Source organism: Sphaerodactylus townsendi, linkage group LG02 (assembly GCF_021028975.2).
Source record: "Sphaerodactylus townsendi isolate TG3544 linkage group LG02, MPM_Stown_v2.3, whole genome shotgun sequence".
Lineage (NCBI taxonomy): Eukaryota > Metazoa > Chordata > Lepidosauria > Squamata > Sphaerodactylidae > Sphaerodactylus > Sphaerodactylus townsendi.
This window is the reverse complement of record NC_059426.1, coordinates 122,266,451-122,284,560: the sequence shown is the minus strand read 5'-3', so window position 1 is coordinate 122,284,560 and position 18,110 is coordinate 122,266,451. Positions and strand designations below refer to the sequence as shown.

The 18,110-nt window shown below is 42.1% G+C and overlaps 1 protein-coding gene across 7 annotated transcripts in view; it reads left to right on the top strand.

Moving 5' to 3' along the window:
• NUMB (NUMB endocytic adaptor protein) overlaps nt 1-18,110 on the top strand; it is a 92,868-nt gene that overhangs the window by 32,542 nt on the left and 42,216 nt on the right. The window lies entirely within an intron of this gene.

Sequence of the window (18,110 nt, the reverse complement as noted above, 5' to 3'; positions counted from 1 at the left end):
TGTATTGGCTCATCAGATCTACTTAACACAGCCTTCAGCAGCTATCGAAATGGTGAGTCAAAAGGAAATAATTTCTCCCTACCATGTGGGAAGCCAGGAGGAGGAACAACCCTCTGTCATTCCACCAGACTTTCAGGACTGGCTAGAACAATTTGTCTTCAGTCAGGGAAGAAAAAAGAGCCTCTTTACCCTCCAGGAAAAGAGAAAGCCAGGCCTCCCTTTCATCTCATCCTCCATCTCTGACCAAACACCTTAAAAATAACCTAGCCACTTCAGGACCTTTTGACAGAAAAAAGTAAACTGGTTATCTGAAGAGCAGTTATTCAGATTTCTTAGGCTACCAGTCTGAAGATAGAGATTCTCCTTTTGAGTCTGAGGAATCTGATGCAGATCTAAAGAGGAAGGCCAATTGTCTGATGAGGAAGCAGTTCGTCACTGCAAACCAGCTCACCGTCTTTTTTTTTACAAAGAGTTCCCTTTTCTGCTAAGTAGATCTGATGAGCCAATTACAAAATTCTGCAGCTTTCTGCCTCTAACATACAAATTCAAGCATGAGTAGAAAGAAGACTGTAAAGGGGCCCAGAGATACTCTCTAGGGTTAGAGACTTGGGTTTAACTTTTGCCTTCTTCTCCTTTTCTAAAACTGAGATTAAGAGGAATGGAAAGATCCTACCAATAACTGTTTACGTTCTGGACAGGCTAAAATAATGTACCTGTTTTCTCCCAAGGTCACCAGTTTACTGAACATTCCAGTGGTGGATGTTCCTGTGGCTAGCTTAGCATCAGGGGCGGGTTTTCCAGAAGAGGTAGAGGGCACTCTTAAAGATTCCAGTAATTGGAAAAGCAATTCAGCTCTCTGCAGAGCCCACAAGGCCCTTGCCTTTTCCATTAAAGCTTTTGCTTCTGCTTCTTTGATGCCAGGTGTCTCATACATGTAGCCTTGAATGCTGTCCGAATAGTATCTGGATTTAAATTGGCACCTGGTTGGTTACATGCATGGGCTGGAGAGGGCAACAGCTTTCATGTTCAGTACTAGCCTGGACACAGTTAAGTTCTAAGCAAGAGCCATGGCTTCCTCGGTGATAGCCATGAGACAGTGATGGCGAACCTTTTTGAGACTGAGTGCCCAAATTGCAACCCAAACCCCACTTATTTATCGCAAAGTGCCAACCCAGCAATTTAACATGAATGCTGAGGTTTTAGTTTAGAAAAAACCAGTTGGCTCCCTCTTCCTCCGACCCACCCGCTTGAGCAGGGGCCAGCCTGCTCTAGCCTCCAGCAAATCCCGCACGCACCGCTCTGTGCCTCACTAGCATCTCTGGCTCCTCTGCGCCCCCCCCCCAGGCAACAGCCACCCGGAGCACAGGCACCAAGCCCGCCAGCCGAGTCGTCCCTGCTCACCGCAGTGCACGCACGTCATGCTCAGTGGCCCAGGCCAGCCTAGATGTGTGTGTGTGGGGTGTGTGTGTGTGATTTTCCGCCCCCCACATGACGAACTCTGTGTGCGCGTGCCCACAGAGAGGGCTCCGAGTGCCACCTCTGGAACCCGTGCCATAAGTTCGCCATCACTTCCATAAGACATCTCTGACTCAAGCCCTGGAATATGGACTCCCTTTCTAAGTCTCACGCGACATCTTGGGCTTTCCTTGCTGGTAGGTTATTTAGGAACAGCCTAGAGCAGGGATGTCAAACATGTAGCCCGGGACATGGATCCAGTCCCTTGAGAGAGGTCAGATCAGGAGCATGAAAGGGGAGGGGGGTTTGCATCAGCTGGCTCACAGAACTTATAAATTCGCTTAAGCTAGGTAACTCCCTCAATGCCAGTCTGGACTGGGGGATGTTCTGGGGCTCACCAGCAGAAGCAACCACCCTCTCTCCCAAGTCTGGCCCAACCAAGTCACATTATGTTATATCTGACCCTCATAACAAATGAGTTTGACACCCCCTGGCCTCGAGGATATCTTAATCAAGACCAATAACAAGAAGAAGATTATGCTGTTTACCTAAAAAAGGAGGTCAGACATCAGAAAAGTTATGGTACACAGTCCTTTTGTTCCTTCAGAATGCTTCCGCACTTTAGATCAACCTCCAAGTGGCAGTCGTGGCTCAAATCCAAGCCAACTTTAGAGCAACATCTCAGTACAACAGTTTAACCCAGGCACCAGCCTTCAGTAATGGAGGAAAACAGCACCACAAACAAGCTGATGCCAAGTTAGCTCCTGTGGGGGGATAACTTCAAAAAATTCCACCAAGCCAGGAATTTATTCGCCAATGACCAATAGGTGAAGGAAGCCATAACCCATGGCTGTTCAATGGAATTTGTCACTCTACCTCATGGCTGATTCCTGCATTCACTGATTCCTCATTACTCCATCAAGTATCTACTGGAGATCCCTGCCATTCTACCTGTTCCATCGTCTCAAAGGTTCTTAGATATATATTCTTTTTGTTTTCCAAAAGAACAGGGACTGCAGAGTTATCCTGGATCCTAAATTCCTTAACACGTTTGTGAGGTACAGAAGATTTAAGATGAGAAACCCTGTAATCTTGTACCTGGAGGACTTCATGACCTCATAAATTTGGCAAAGACATATCTTCATGTGCACATAGCTCCCCAGGACAAACAGTTCCTGAATTGCACCTTCTTTTGAAAACAGTTCCAACTCATGCCATTCCATTCAAGGTTGTCATCTCCCCAAATATTCATAAAGCTGTTCATCTCACTTGTTGCATGCCTACATTGCTAATGAATTCATATCCATGTGTACCTCAACAATCTGCGTATAAGGTTGACCTCCTGGGACATTCAGAGCACCATTCAATACCTTTCTAGTTATGACTCTCTAGTCAACTTTTAGAGGAATCCAAATAATTCTGCATTTAGCAGCAGTGATAGATTTGATCAATGGAAAAGTGTTTCTTTCCCCAGACAGAACAGAAGAGATTCCCCAGGCTGTGAATCAAATTTGTTCTACAAAATCTGTGGACTTGATGTTCCTAGCACATCTGCTAGGCTACATTATTGCAGCAGTCAACATAGGCTTGGACACATTCTCAAATGCTTCAGTGGGCCCTATTGCCATATGAAAAGTTCATAGCTCTCAGAAAACACATCAGAGTCAATATTAATCCCCAGCATCCCCAGTTGATACAAAGACGTAGCAGGTGAAAGCCCTCTACAAGAGACCCTGGAAAGCCATGGCCAGTCTGAGCCAACAGTACTGGTTTTGATGGTCTAAGGTCTAATTTAGCATAAGACCGCTTCATGTGATCAGCAGTCATCTCAGGAAGGACCTCCTTTAGTAAACCAGCAAGAAACACTTGATCGTGGACAAATCTTTTCAAGTGGCCACAGACCTACACATCACAACAGATGCCAGTTGGACAGACTGGGGATCCCATTAATCACTGGGCCATTTACAGGGAACTTGATCCTATCAGCATACTTTCCTTAGCATAATCTTTTGAACTGTGTCTGGCACTTAATTCCAAAACCTTCTTTCTCAATTGACCTATTCATATGGACTGACAACACTACTGCCAGGGCACACATGAATCACCAGGGAGGCATCAAAGCAAGGAAGTTACCTACAGCAGGTAACAACCATCCCGATGTCCTGAGCAGAGCAATATCTAGCCTTTCGAGGCAGAACACATCAGCAACATAGCAAATGTTCAAGCAGATTGGCTCAGTTGTGCCAAGACAACTAGACTCTCCTCAAGGCATCAGTGTCAACAAGCAGAGCAAGTAAATGCTCTGATATCCCCATAACCTTCTATATGGATTCTCCCAATATCTTTGACTCCAAATGTTCTGGACAGAGTGAAATAGGAGAAGGTAGAGCTGATTTGCCTGATCTTATGTTGGCTGAGCTGACCATAGTTTTCCAGCTGGCTTAAATTATCAGTTCAGCTTTCATGGGAACTTCCAGTGTCACCCAGCATGCTATCCCATGCTGGTGTCAGACTCTCGAACGTGGAAATAACAGACCGTAGGAAAGTCCAAAAGCAGTTTATTCCAGGTAATACGAAGAGTAACAATGTAAAGCAGGATCTGAGCTAGAGAGCTCAGATCCAGGACTTATATCCTTTATCCCACCCCCACCCCTGTTTCGCCCCACACCAAATGTCCACTACAGTTTCTACTACAAAGCTACAAAGAACCTGGGAACCTTTCACACCTCTTTGAAGATGGGCTGGTGCCAGGAGATTGCTAGGAAGGGAAGAGGGAAACAGGAAAACAATTGCAAATCACACACAGCAAGGCATCAAGATACTGACAGGCATGGTCCTGACAGCTGGTGCAAACCTGTTGTTTTGCACCGAGCAAACAGGTGCAAACCTGTTGTTTGCACTGAGCCTCACTTCGTCTGATAGGATGGCGATTGAGTGGGAAGAGCTGACTGCACAGGCATAAGGTGCAACAGGCGTGAGGTGCAACCCATCCCTTGCCAGCAGTCCCTCTTCATAAAACCACAGACCATGGATAATGGAACTGCAGTCAGTTGTTGGATTAATGTAATCATTTCTCCTTAGCACATTTCAACAATTAAACACTTCCATAGTTGCTTTTCTGTCAAACACTGTGTGTATCTTGTTCAAGCATGGAATGGCAGAATCTTAGCCATGTCAAGGCAGTGAGAATTTTATTCCACATTGTAGCCCTGGAGTAATTCTGACTGAATTAATGTGAACACTGAGGGAGGTTTTCCTGAAAATGCCACTTACCTTGGGTCGCTTTGTGCAGCTCATTGAACATATTCATGTCAATTTCACCTGAAGTATTTAATGTGTTCCAGGAGGCTGGGAGACCAGCTACTTGGATAATCTTTCTAGGAGCCTGAACCAAGGGACTGACTGAGCATGCAAGTAACATGTTGAACTTTACTATTGACTGTTTGAACTATAAGTGTCCACCAGAGACTCCCTTCCTGGCATTCAGGGACAACAGCCAGCATTTGGCTTTTTCAGAACAGGCTACCATGTGTATTCATTGATTCTCCTGGTTGGAATGTATATTATGAATTGCTACAAACTGATATCGTGTGTATATTTTGTCATAGGATTGTACATGATTTTCACTTTTTGCACTCTTCTACACTTTATTAAAATTTGACACTTGAACTTTGTGCGTTGCTGTAAGTTGGCAGCTCGGATACGTAGATTTACTTTTTTGGTGTAAGCCATAAGTATTTGGTTTGCCATAAGAAGTATTTAGAGCTGTGTGTGCATGTTGGTGTGTGCGTGTGTGTGGAGGGGTGATTTTTTTTTGTTTGGTCTGAACTATCCCATATTCAAAGTTGATCATATTCTACCACCCAGTATCTGTATAGTATCACATTATACAAGATAAAAATAAGGGTGACAAAAAGTAGTGTCACCACCTCTAAACGATCTTTCTGAAGCTGATGCTATTCTGAGGACCTGGCCAGAAGCATGAAGCTTCCTTTAATATGTCATTATGCAGGATTACTATTTTGTTATCTCCTGACCTGCCTAACACGCCCTAACATCAGACAATGGTTGGTAGCTTTAATTTGGTGCCGGGGGTGGGGTGTGTGTGTAACAGTTCAAGATTGTCCCAGGACACATTTCAGAATCCTTCTGGTAATCTTTCCCCCTCCTGCTGCACTGCTCTGCTTATGGCCCAGCTCTTTCCCTCTTAAGCTGTTAACTGGTGTCAGTGTCTTACCTAAGTAAAATTCCTGTACCTAAGTAAGGACCTTCTACAATCTATTCCATGCTCCAACAAAGAGGAATCGAAGCATCAGCTTTAGTTTTTTTGTACGCCATATAAATATTTCTATCCATACTGAATCTAGGGAGCATTGTGATCCAAGGACTTCAGGAGCCAAGAATCCTGTTATTCATCTATAAGGAATGGTTATGTTATATAGACTGTTTACAAGATCAAAGCCCTGCAATAAAGGTTGTGCAACTAAGAAACTTTTTGTATCCCTCCGCTTTTCACACAGGGAATCAGACTTAATAGCCCTGTCAGAATAGCAAATCATGTACCATTCAGAATATTTTCAAGTGATCTTGCACTGAACTGCATGGATCAAGTAGTGACCCAATCATGCATATGCATTGTCAGACCCACTCTTCAAGCTGTGCTGTGATATATAAGCATATGGATGGGTATGATAACTTTTACCAGCTCATGAAGGAAGATTACCTCCTAGCCTACCTGCAGCATGCTAAAGTGTGCTGAAATGCCCGGTAAATCACTGCTTGCTCTATTACACCCCCCCCCCCCCATTTTTTCTTGTGTTCTCTGTACCTTGAATATAGCAAAAAGCTTAATGCTCTAATTACATGAAACTGATTCTCTGATGCAAACAGAGAATTGGAGGGGGGCATGGCAGGCATTAGGACCCAATGGAGCATTCAGCATAAAGACGATCCAGAAGATGTGGTGAATTAATTTCCACATCTCCTTGGATCTTTATGTTGAATAGAGTACAGTTATTGGCACTATTTTGCAGCTTCCACTTATTTCATAGTCCAGACTTAAACTTTACACCTGGTCTTTTCTTTAGCCCCTAAAGCTGTAATAAATGCATACTATACAAGAGTGTTTGAAGAGGCTGGTGATCTGGGAAAAAATACTGCCATTCAGATTGGTTTAACTTAGGCGACAAATAGTACTTGTTAACTCCATTTGATGTAGAAATGTCTAGGTTAGTCAACTTAAGTTGGAAAGGAGATAAAAGTGGGCTCATGATGAAGGCTAAAGTAGTAAATGCATAATGGTAATTAAAGCTTTTTTCTGTGCAAAATCTGGGGCTAGTGGGAAACCATCTGTTGCCCTTGTATAGCCCCTTAATTATTTTAAACCCATTTAGTTTGCACAGCTAAGGAGTGATTTGGAGACTGAAGCAGCTGAAAGGGTAGGTGGGACACCAAGTGAAAACATGGAATTACCTGGATACAACTTAGAGAGCCCTCCTGTGTGGTTTAGATTCTGAACCTGTGTGGTTCAGATTCTGTGGAGGGAGAATTAAGTTATGGTTTTATCTGGTCAGTTCCTTCCTGAATTCCATTAGCCAATCTTGCAAGAAGGAGGGTTTTCTGAGGTAAGATTTGGCAGCTTATATCAGACAAATAATATAAATAGCAAAAGAATATTTTTCTAATGAAGATGGGAATCTTGCAGAATTATCTTACAGGTTTCTTGTTCATTTATTTTAGGCAAACGTAAATGATTCACATTAAGATCCTGAGGTTTGTTAGTAGTCATTTGATATGCACCAAGATTGCAGGAAGAAGGCTATAACATTTGTAAGCTACAGAAAAGACCTAGTAGAACATGGTGTACTGGGGGAGGAGAATTTTCTTTATGTTGGGAAAAGGCCATCTTTTTATCTCTCATTACCCCAGTAGTTTTTAATGCATTAGAAACCCATTTTGTACTCAGCGACATTTAAGTCAATCAGACCTACATTTTATCCTGTATTCCATTTTAACTCTTTTGTGCAGATTAGGGGCTCTTGAATTTTGCCCATGAAACATCTTTTCTGCTGGCCAAATTTTTAGTATATTGAATATCCAGCTTGATGAAGAGTTCTCAGATTTGCTCACTCTTTTGTGATGCTTTGTGCATGGCTGTGTGCAGTTTTTGAATACATAAAGCATTTTGTATACTTAAATGTGTCAGATTCTATAGTTAAAATTTTTTTACCTGTCTTTCTTCTAAGGAGCTCAGAACAGCATACATAGTTCTCCAGCACGCGCCAGCTGGGTGACCTTGGGCTGGTCACAGTTCTTCCGAGCTCTCTCAGCTCCACCCATCTGACAGGGTGTTTGTTGTGAGCGGGGAAGGGAAAGGAGATTGTCAGCCCCTTTGAGTCTCCTTACAGAAGAGAAAGGGGGGATATAAATCCAACTCTTCTTCTTCTTTCTTAGTTTTATTCTTGTAACAGCCCTGTCAGGTAGTAAATGACAAATTGCACCCAAAGGCTTACAATTGTCTTAAAGTGACAATGCCACTCAGGGCTAACAAAGGCCGATTACGCAGGGAATGCTTACCTTGGGACTCTTCTTTGTGCAGTGGGTTTGCAGAGCTGTCCTTGTGTTTCTCTGTTTACATGTGAGGAGACAACACAGTTCCTGCCCCACAGTTGCTTGCTGAAGTCTCAATATCCTCTCCTTTTGCTTCTTCTTAACTCTGCCCTCCACAGCCTTAAAGGCACATATCTTGCTGATACTCTCTTCCCCTTCCTTCCTTTATACACAAACATACACTCCCACTCTTTCTGTCCCTGCTGCTGCAGGAGAGAGGCTTGTTTTTAAAATCGAAGCTTGTCTGAAAGAAAGTTTTAAAAATGCCCTCCTGATCATCAGGGAAGGCAGAAGCAAAGCAGGGGAGGTGAGAAAGCTTCTTCCCTGGGCCATGGTCAGAAACAGCGATAGCTATCAGTGCGGTGGCGGCACCAGCAGCAACAATCCCACCTAAGTAGCTCTGCCAACAGCTGTCTTTACGTGTGCACCACCCTGACCCCATGACTGAATGGTACATGGAGCAGACTGAAGTGGGGCTTTCTTCATCTAGCCTGCCATGAATAGGGCAAGGTGATGCTGCCCTGTGATGCTGCACTTTGCTGCTTGCTGCTCCAGGATAGATGGTAAGGTGGATGTGCTCCTTTTCAGACCCATTTCTCCTGTTTGCAAAAGCCAACTCTATGTTACCATATTGATGTATCGACACAAGCATTTAGAAAAGTGACAAGGAGTCAGCAATAGGGAGGAGGTGAGGCAGAAGCATGCAAAGCCCATAAGGGAGTGTGTGTGAGACTAGGTGGACTGGCTGTGGGCAGAAGAGGTCTGGAACAAAGCTGTGCCCTCTGGTAAATCTGTCTACTCTGGCTGTGAAGTAAAATTACATTTGTGCTAGAAGTGGTCTCACTTGCCGTGGGGAGAATAGAAAGTGAAAGTGGGACTTGAGGAAATACATCTGTACAAGAAATCTTGTGGCAACACACATTTGTCCCCATCACGCAGCAGTTGCTTTGTGCATAATTGGCCAAAGGTAGTTAACCTACAAAGTCTCCTCATCAAGTGGGAAGTTTATGATCAGTGTGTCACACAGTAAATTTCTAGAGACATACAACTATGCAGTCACAATAATCCTACATAAGGTAAGTCAATAATAGTATCAATAAACACATTTATAATGTCAAAACTACAAATGAACAAATAGACTTAATGAACAACTAGTCTTAACTCAGGAAACTTTATCACAAACGTAATGTTTCACAACAGTTTCAACTGAGCTGGATAAGGTCTTCTATTCTGTGAGCCAGTCACTCTAGTACACAGAAATATGTACAGATATCATAAGTGAAAATACATTATTAGAATTCAACTTGAGTTGAAAACACCAAATCCTTTGCTGGTTCACAGTACGTAGTGTAGGCTATCCAGAATCCAGTGTCCTCTGGTCTCAATATAGGTTAGATAGAGACTGGCCCAAAGCTATTCAGCAAGGTTTGTGGGGGGATACTTGAACCTGGGTCCTCACCACATCCACTGTACCAAAAGTAACTCTTATACATGAACTGGCACACTTTGCTTAAAAATAAAGAACCTTGTTGAAATCCATGTTTTGGTTGCAATGAATAAAGCCCTAAAGGTCAGGAAATAATTTCAACATAGTTTACAGAAATTGCCTTTGACATACGAATTTCTTAACATTGTAGCATTCTACAAGATGAAGAACTATGTTGAGGAGCATCAGAAAAGCATACATTTGTTTGAATTTCAGAATGAAAGTAAAAAATACAAGAAGGGAAGTATGCTTTCAGATATTGCATTCCAGATGTGGGAGTCCTTGTTCAGTATAACCATTCAGAAAATATGAGTTAATCCCCTCACATAGAATGGGAATTTCAACATCATTGGAACCATGCCTTTTAAATGACTTTGCTTTTGAAATTTGGGAGAGGGAAACTGTTTTTTCCTCTCCTATAATATAACTCAAACACTTATTTGTATATTGACTTTTGTCTTGGTATTTGCAACTGGCCCGACTCTAGAATCAGTGTTCAGTTCTTAAGTACTGTCTAGTTGGGATTGAGGTCCTGTTATTACCAAGCTCACATTGTTTTGGAAATTTGCCGTGTTGATATGCAGTAGAACAGCTAGACTAGGGTCCAGTAGTACTTTAGAGACCAAAACATTTTGGGGCTTTTGAAAGTCTGACAGAGGGAGCTTTAATTTTCAAAAGCTTGGATCCCTGAAATGTTTTTGGTCTCTGGCTGGAATCTAGCTAAGCTCACATTGTATTTAGTCAGAAAGTATGTGGTGGTGGTTAGGTTTTGTGATACAAGAATCAGGGTTCCTTTCAGTGAGATTCAGATTCTATTTGTCACAAAACTGATGTTGCTCATAACTCTGCAAACCATGGGGTCCCTTGTAGTTCTAGTTCAGTGGTTCTCAACCTTCCTAATGCAGTGACCCTTTTATACATTTCCTCATGTTGTGGTGACCCCCAACCCTAACATTTATCCATTTTACAGATGGAGAACACTGATGCAGAGTCTCTTAGGCAACCCCTGTGAAAGGGTCGTTCGAACCCCAAAGGGGTTGTGACCCACAGGTTGAGAACCACTGTTCTAGTGAAAGGTACTGATAGAGGCCTATCTTCCCTTCCTTTGCTTTTACCCATCAGTAACCAGTGTGTAGGGGTGAGCCCGCGAACCCGGCAGAACCGTAGAAGGAGCGCTAGGCATGCCAGTGCCGGCTACTGCCTTCCGGGCGCACACGCTCCCCCAACCCCCGCTCCCCCATGAGTCACGGGTCATGAACTGCCTGACTTGCGGTCACCAGGTGTCCCACACAAAGGGACACAAAGGCTCCTGCCCTCAGGTGAAGATTAGGCCCAGACATGGATGCTTCCTCCCACACGTAGCAGCCCGATGAGATCATGCATCACATGAATGATCTCCCACTCTCCCGACCTCCCGTTCTCCCGCCTGCCCGACCCCTTTTACACGCCCCCATTGAAACCCTAATAAAAGGTGTGAGGGGCGAGCGCACGGCAGAGTTGCCAGGATCACGGGATCCCTCACTTCCTGCTTGCTGGCTCTCTCCACCAGATGAAATCTCCGCATGTTGTCTCTTCCCTGGGACCTCGTGGGTACGACTACACAGTGAGAACCAGAAATGTGATACTGGTGTTTGAGAGGCGTGCATGAATACAAAATAGGCAAGTGATATGAGGAGAAAGTAGTAAACTGCTTTTTCAAGGGAGCCTCTGCCACAAGCAGAACACTCATGTGATCTCATCAGATCTTGGAAGTGTAGTGAGGTTGGCTCTGGTTAATATTTGGATGGGACGTCCAAGGAAGTGCAGGTTGCTTCACAGAGGCAGACAGTGACAGACCTCCTCTGAACATCTTTGTCTTGAAAATCCTACATGGCTGCTGTAAGTTGGCCATGACTTGATGACATTTTCCATCATAATAGTACTTGAGAGACTATGGAGGTTACCTGGTGATATTTCCATTCCTTTCAGACATGGCACATGTTGCTGTCTAATTAGAAACCAGGAAAGGGGAAGGCATTCTTTTTTCTTCTCTGAAGGTTTCAGTTGGGGCTGCCAGCAAGTACTCTGTGCTTTCAATTCAAGCAGTCTGACCTCTGAGCAACAGACAGCAGTTGGGCAGCTTTCACCAGGTGCTGTTTAATAAATTTTCTTTGTTTGTTTGTCTTGGAATGTACCTGATTTCTGCAGCCAAACTGTTTCATGCCTTGACATGTTCCTATCCTTGGTTGAAATGCTAGACCTTCTGAGACTTTCACCTGTTTCTGAGAAGGGTACCATCACATCCTTCAAACAGTGATATTTGCAATATGAAGCAGTTACTTAACTTATAACCTTTGGGACACCGTAGTTTTCATTTCTAGGATTCAGACAGCTTCAGGCATTTGAGATTTGGGGGTATTCAGTGGGTACTCAGTGTAACTAATGTTGCATCTAAAATGACATCCTGTGCCACAAACTTTGTAACATCAAATTGTGCAAGAAATTTCAGGTAACATCCACACATGAGAGAAAATGTCTTCTATGTCAAGTGGCCTTGCTGCTCCTGAGGCCTCTTTGAATGCATGACATTGCTGGGGTACCAGAAAATAACTTGCCACGAGGTAAATATGAAAAAAGCCAGTATGCTTGCCAGAAGTTTTTACTGTTAGTGTTCACATTTAGCCTTCATTACTTTGTGCACATTTTTGGTTGTATCAATTAAAGCCTGTACCTTAAAGATAATTTTTAGGCCCATGCGACTACTGTGTTAAGTTTAATTTAAACTATTCAAATTCTGCTTAATTGAGATAATGTTGTGAGGTTATAGTAACTGCTGGAACACTTGTAAATATTCCTTCATCTATTGCTTTATTTGTCTGAATTATTTATATGCCTCTTCAGGTAAAGGTGCAAACATGGAATCATTACTCACCCATGGGGTCATGTCACATCAGGACATTTACTAGGCAGACTGTTTACAAGTTGACTTGCCATTGCCTTCCCCATATGTCTACACTTTACCCCCAGCAATCTGGGTACTCACTTTACTAACCTCAGAAAGATGGAAGGCGGAGTCAGTTTTGAGCTGGCTATTTGAAGTGGACTTCTGTTGGGATCAGCTTAAGGTTGAGAGCAGAACTTTGACTGCAATACTGCAGCTTGCCAGTCTGCACCACAGGCTTCATTCAGATGCCACTTAGTTTCATATTTCTGCCTTTTAATCTGAAAAGTTCATAACTGATTAGCTGATAAAATCATCGAGGGTCAGGCTAATGTAAAATGATGCGAGCTGACATTTAAGAAGTAGATATGCTGTACTTGAATATTGAGGTTGATTTTTGGGGACATTGTCTAGGGACTTAAAATCAGATTCTTCTTCAAATGCTTTTTAAAATAGATTACAAAGTCCTGTTTATTTGGCTTGATCTATGTTCAAGTCTTTCAACAGAGTCAGATTCATTCCTTATCTGATTTGAAAAACAGAATGTAAACAGTTGCTTCAGTTGCAGGGTGGATTTGATTTAAATCAAATGGAATTAAATCGTGATTTAAGTCACTAGTCAGACTAGATTTAAATCATGGTTTTCTGCAGAAATACTAGTTCTTGCTGCTATAATCTTAATATTTCCAACCAGATAAAGGTTTCATTTTTGGAATAATAACTTTTTGGATTAGTTTAGAAGTTATATCAAAAATATTGTTTTGGTTATACTATTAGAAGCATATAGATAGTTCATCTTGCTGAAGTTTCATAATTGCCTATCTCCAGTTTCATTTGGGCCACTAGGCCTTGCATTTCTTTGTTGCAGTGTTTCCATTTTGCGCATGCACGCCTGCCTTCGCCGTAGATAGAGAAACTTGGCTAAAATGTTACCAAACTGGGTCTCTTTTACAGCCTCCTGCCATTATAGATTTTTGTCTTCCAGGGAGAGAATAACATGATAAATCTCAGACGATACACACAGGGATCCCAGGACGTATGGAGTAGTCTACTCAAAAGATTTTACTTCTTTTCCTCCTCACACTTAGCTGCTTGTGCAGATCGTTTCCACTCCAAACAGTCTTTTATTAATTGAACTTGAAAATTATCCCTTAAGAGATAAGGGGTTGATTCCATGTACAGTCATCTATCCCACATAGCAGCTTTTTACACCACGACTCTCTTCCAGTCCCAACTCCAGCAGATGAGGAGGGCCCAGCGACATGGAGCAGCGGTGCGGGATGAGAGCCTGGGGAGGAAGAGCCCAATCCCAGGGGTGGGGCTTGGGTTGGAAGCAGGGGAAGTAATTGGGGAGGGAAGAAAAATTGTATGCAGTTTTCTACTTTGCTGGATGTAACAGTCTTAGTAGCTGCTCCAGTGACAAGTGGAATCCCAACAGCATCAACTTCTAGCAACAGTGCCCACAACAAAGCACAACAAGATAGCAGGAGATGCACTTTGCCTCCATGATGGAAAAAAGCACTTCCTCCATAAACTTGAGACCCCCACAAGCACACAAAACCCACAGAGAGAAGGAACGGCGCCCCTGAAAACTTGTGCATGCCTCTGCCAAACTGTTCACTTCACAATAATCACAATAGAGGCAACAGCTGGAATAATCACAGCAGCTTCTTAAAGAGTCTCAAAGTGCAGCAGCTTGTCACACACCCCTTCCACTGCTCATCTAACCGAGTCCAAAGTTAAAAATTTACGCAACCAAGCCTTCATGGACTGGTGTGCACCCCCCTCCAGATGCCTCAAAGACCCATAATGTGCTGCCTCTTCACCCCTTGTCCCCTTTTCTCTCAAGCCCTTCAACCCATCACAAGCTGCCACCCCCTGGCCAAGCAAAGGGCTACAGCCCAGAGGCAGCCAACAGCTGCCCCTTCCCTGCAAACAGCCATGCCCCAAACTCTGGCTGAAGGGTAAGTCCCACTGAAGTAACTCCTGAGAAATCAGTCTTGGGATCTCCCTCCACATTCTCCATCCTGCCCATCTCCTCCCCAGGGGCAGGGGACTTGGGCTGGAAGCAGGGAAAAGGACTGGTGAGGGCAAGAAAATGTTATGCTGTTTCTCACATTGTGGGAGGCACCGTGCCCCTAGCCCCCATGATGTGGGAAGAATGACTGTACATATATTTATTTGCAAAGTAATATGGGATTAAGGTCGTTTCATGAACTCTGTATATTTATTTTATAACATTTTTGCTAGGAAGAGGAGGCATGTTATCTTTGCAGAAACAAATTCACAGTTATGAGAACTGCAAAACCAAGCATTGTTAATATCTTCTAGATAGAAAAATTGCCCAAAATAATCTTTCAGAAACCTTTGGAAAAGCATGACACTGAATGGATTAATGGAATTCATCTACCAAAAATTTAAACATTGCAAGAATATACAGCCTTGTGCAACAAAGTTAAAAACTAATTCTTATTTCAGGGTGATTAACCTTTGGACTATAATGTGTCTTAAACAGAAACTGTTTGGTTAGATCCCCCCCCCCCTCAAAAAGCATACTATTTAAACATCTTATTTAAATACAAAAATCTGATTTAAAAATAATTTTTTTAAAAAAATCATTGATTTTTATCTACCCTGTTCAGTTGAATTTGAGGACAAGGCGTGTATATTAGGGTATTCTCAGAAAGTTCTTACGGTGTTCTTAGAATAAGCCTGCTAGCTTGTCTGTTATTTCTGTCGAAAACCAGAAAATAAAAGCTTACACTGACAGTCTTGATTGCTGCATTTTTTTTTGCATGGACAGACGTCAGATTAATACAATGATGCTATTTGAGATGTCGTGTTATGTAATGTGTCACTGTGCATTCAGTTAGAAGTTGCCAGCTCAGGTTTGATCAATTCAGTTGCCAATCATAAGAAATAAATTAGTGTTCACTACTTCTCTACACAATTTGATACGTACTCTAAAATATTTGACACACACACACACACACACACACACACACACACACACACACACAGAGTAAATATCTTAAGATTTTTCGTGTTTCATTCTGTGAATTGATCTAGGAGAACTGAAAATAGTTTCTCTCTCATTTTTGATATACTGGTGTTCTTCAGGAAGTATCCACTCTGTATCAGCCTACAAATGATGACAGATTTTTTCCCTCCCATCACTGTCTTGTTTTCTTTGTAGCTTATTGATTAAATAATGTCAGCATTATAGGGTGTGGGACAATATTTTGTTTGTTTTGATGTTAGGCTTTTTTTTAGTTTTCTGATATTTGTTAAACACAAGTTCAGTTTTTTAAAAATCCTTTTTTTCCTTTCGTTTTCACCTCTCAAAAATGTACCAATAATGGTGAGATTTAATATGGAATCTCAGTACAGACTTGTATGGTGGCTTATTCTTCAGCTGTTTAAAATTGACAAAAGTGTACATGTTTTCTTTTGGATGATTAAAAAAAACCTTTTTGATGAAATGGAGTTTGCTATCATGTGTTGTGGAATGAGGATCTCCAGCCATCAATTGATATTTTAGAATTAAACATGAATTCATGGAGCTCAGGCCTGTTGATCTTGCGCACCAAAACTGCATGTGTCCCACAGGATATTTTACTTACTATTAGAAAGCAAATATCTTTTGACATTTGGTTTTGGTGGGCTTTCTGGGCTGTGTGGCCGTGGTCTGGTGGATGTTGTTCCTAAATTTCGCCTGCATCTGTGGCTGGCATCTTCAGAGGTGTATCACAGAGGGAAGTCTGTTACACACTGTGATACATACACCTCTGAAGAAGCCAGCCACAGATGCAGGTGAAACGTTAGGAACAAGATCCACCAGACCACGGCCACACAGCCGGGAAAACCCACCACAACCAGTTGAATCCGGCCATGAAAGCCTTCAACAATACTTTTGACAATTGTTTATTCAAAAGGTGCTCAAATTTAACTGAAATTTGAGGTATATTACTTAGGTATGTATTTAGAACATATACCTTTCTCTCTGTAACTTCTGCTGTAAGGAAGAATGGATAGCACCAGATTTAATTTTTTTTCAAGGAGAATACAAGCCTTGATAAATAATACATCCTTGAACAGATATCTTTCTTTTTAAGGTAAGTGCCTACTCATTTGGTGCCCCTTCACCTAATGTGATGAACCTTGCTGTTGAATTTACAGCATCGCTGGCTTGAATATGGATAGGCTCACACCAATTAACTATGCAGCAGAAGTTTACAAGTAACCTTTTGTATGAAAAGGAAGTAGAGTTTTTCTGTAACATGCAATCAGCTTCACTTCAATTACTATGAACTCTCAGTGATGTCAGAAAGTTTCTTTTGGGGAAAGGAACTGTTTTTCTGGGCAGGTTGTATGAGACATTGAACTGCAGTATTTCTCAGTGTACTAGTCTCTGATCTTTTTAGCATGTCACTGTATTATTCAAATCACATCATTTGAAACAGCTTCTGTGTTGTATTGTGACTAAAATTTTGCTTCCCTGAGTATCTTTGTGACAAGCAACTTCTATTATCTTAGGCCCCTTCCGCACACGCAAAATAATACATTTTCAAACCACTTTCACAACTGTTTTCAAGTGGATTTTGCTATTCCGCACAGCTTCAAAGAGCACTGAAAGCAGTTTGAAAGTACATTATTCTGCATGTGCAGAATGAGCCTAAGTGTGTTAAAAGTTTACAAAATCATCTTATGTCTTTGGCTCAAAATCTAACTGGCGGGACTAAGTAGGCAGACCAAACAGTGGATTTGTTAACAATACTGCTCAAAAGCAGAAAGATAGCTGTGCAAGACTCTTTTCCTTTAGCATTTGACAGAGCTGTAGAATGACTTCGTAAGTTACAAACTTTTCCTAAGAGTTATAAAGTGTACCTTTATGACTCAAGGATGCGTTAACATAATCTTTGTGCAAATGCAACATTTAACGTTTGAAGTATTTTAAGCATCAGAGGTGGTGCCTCAACATATTAGTTTCTAATATTCATCAATATAAAATTGAAATGATGACGAATATTGACAATAGTGCCCATGTCCCTGAAAGTCATGCTGTATACATTCATAATTGATTGAGGAAGTTACTGTGAGGGCTCAAAACACATTGACTTTCTTTCATATCTGACATTATATTCAAGCTTTACTTGCTGGTATAAAACTGCAGTTATTTGCACCACAGGCTGTTTGTTTAAGGTATTTAGGCTGCTCCTGAAATTTGCTTTTAAAAAAAACCTGTGCTGTGTTTAACATGTTTTTTTTAAAACCTGTGCTGCCCTTTAAACATCCTATTAGCACAATGGAATATTTTTTCTATATGTTCTTCTGATGAAGCTTTGTGACTTTAGTGGTCTGGCAGCTATGTGTGCAGGGCTGCTTTTGTGCAATTGGAATCCCAGGGTGATGGCTTAATAAGAGAAGTCCTTCTGTAGGGTTGTCAGTCTCAAGGTGGTGGCAGGAGCTCGCCCAGTATTACAACTGATCTCTCAGGAGATCAGTTAACATGTTGAAAATGGCTGTTTTGGAAGATGGACTCTATGGCATTATACCCTGTTGAAATTCTTCCCCAAACACCTCTTTCCTCAGGTTCCACCGCCAAAATCTCCAGGTATTTCCCAACCTGGAGCTGGCAAT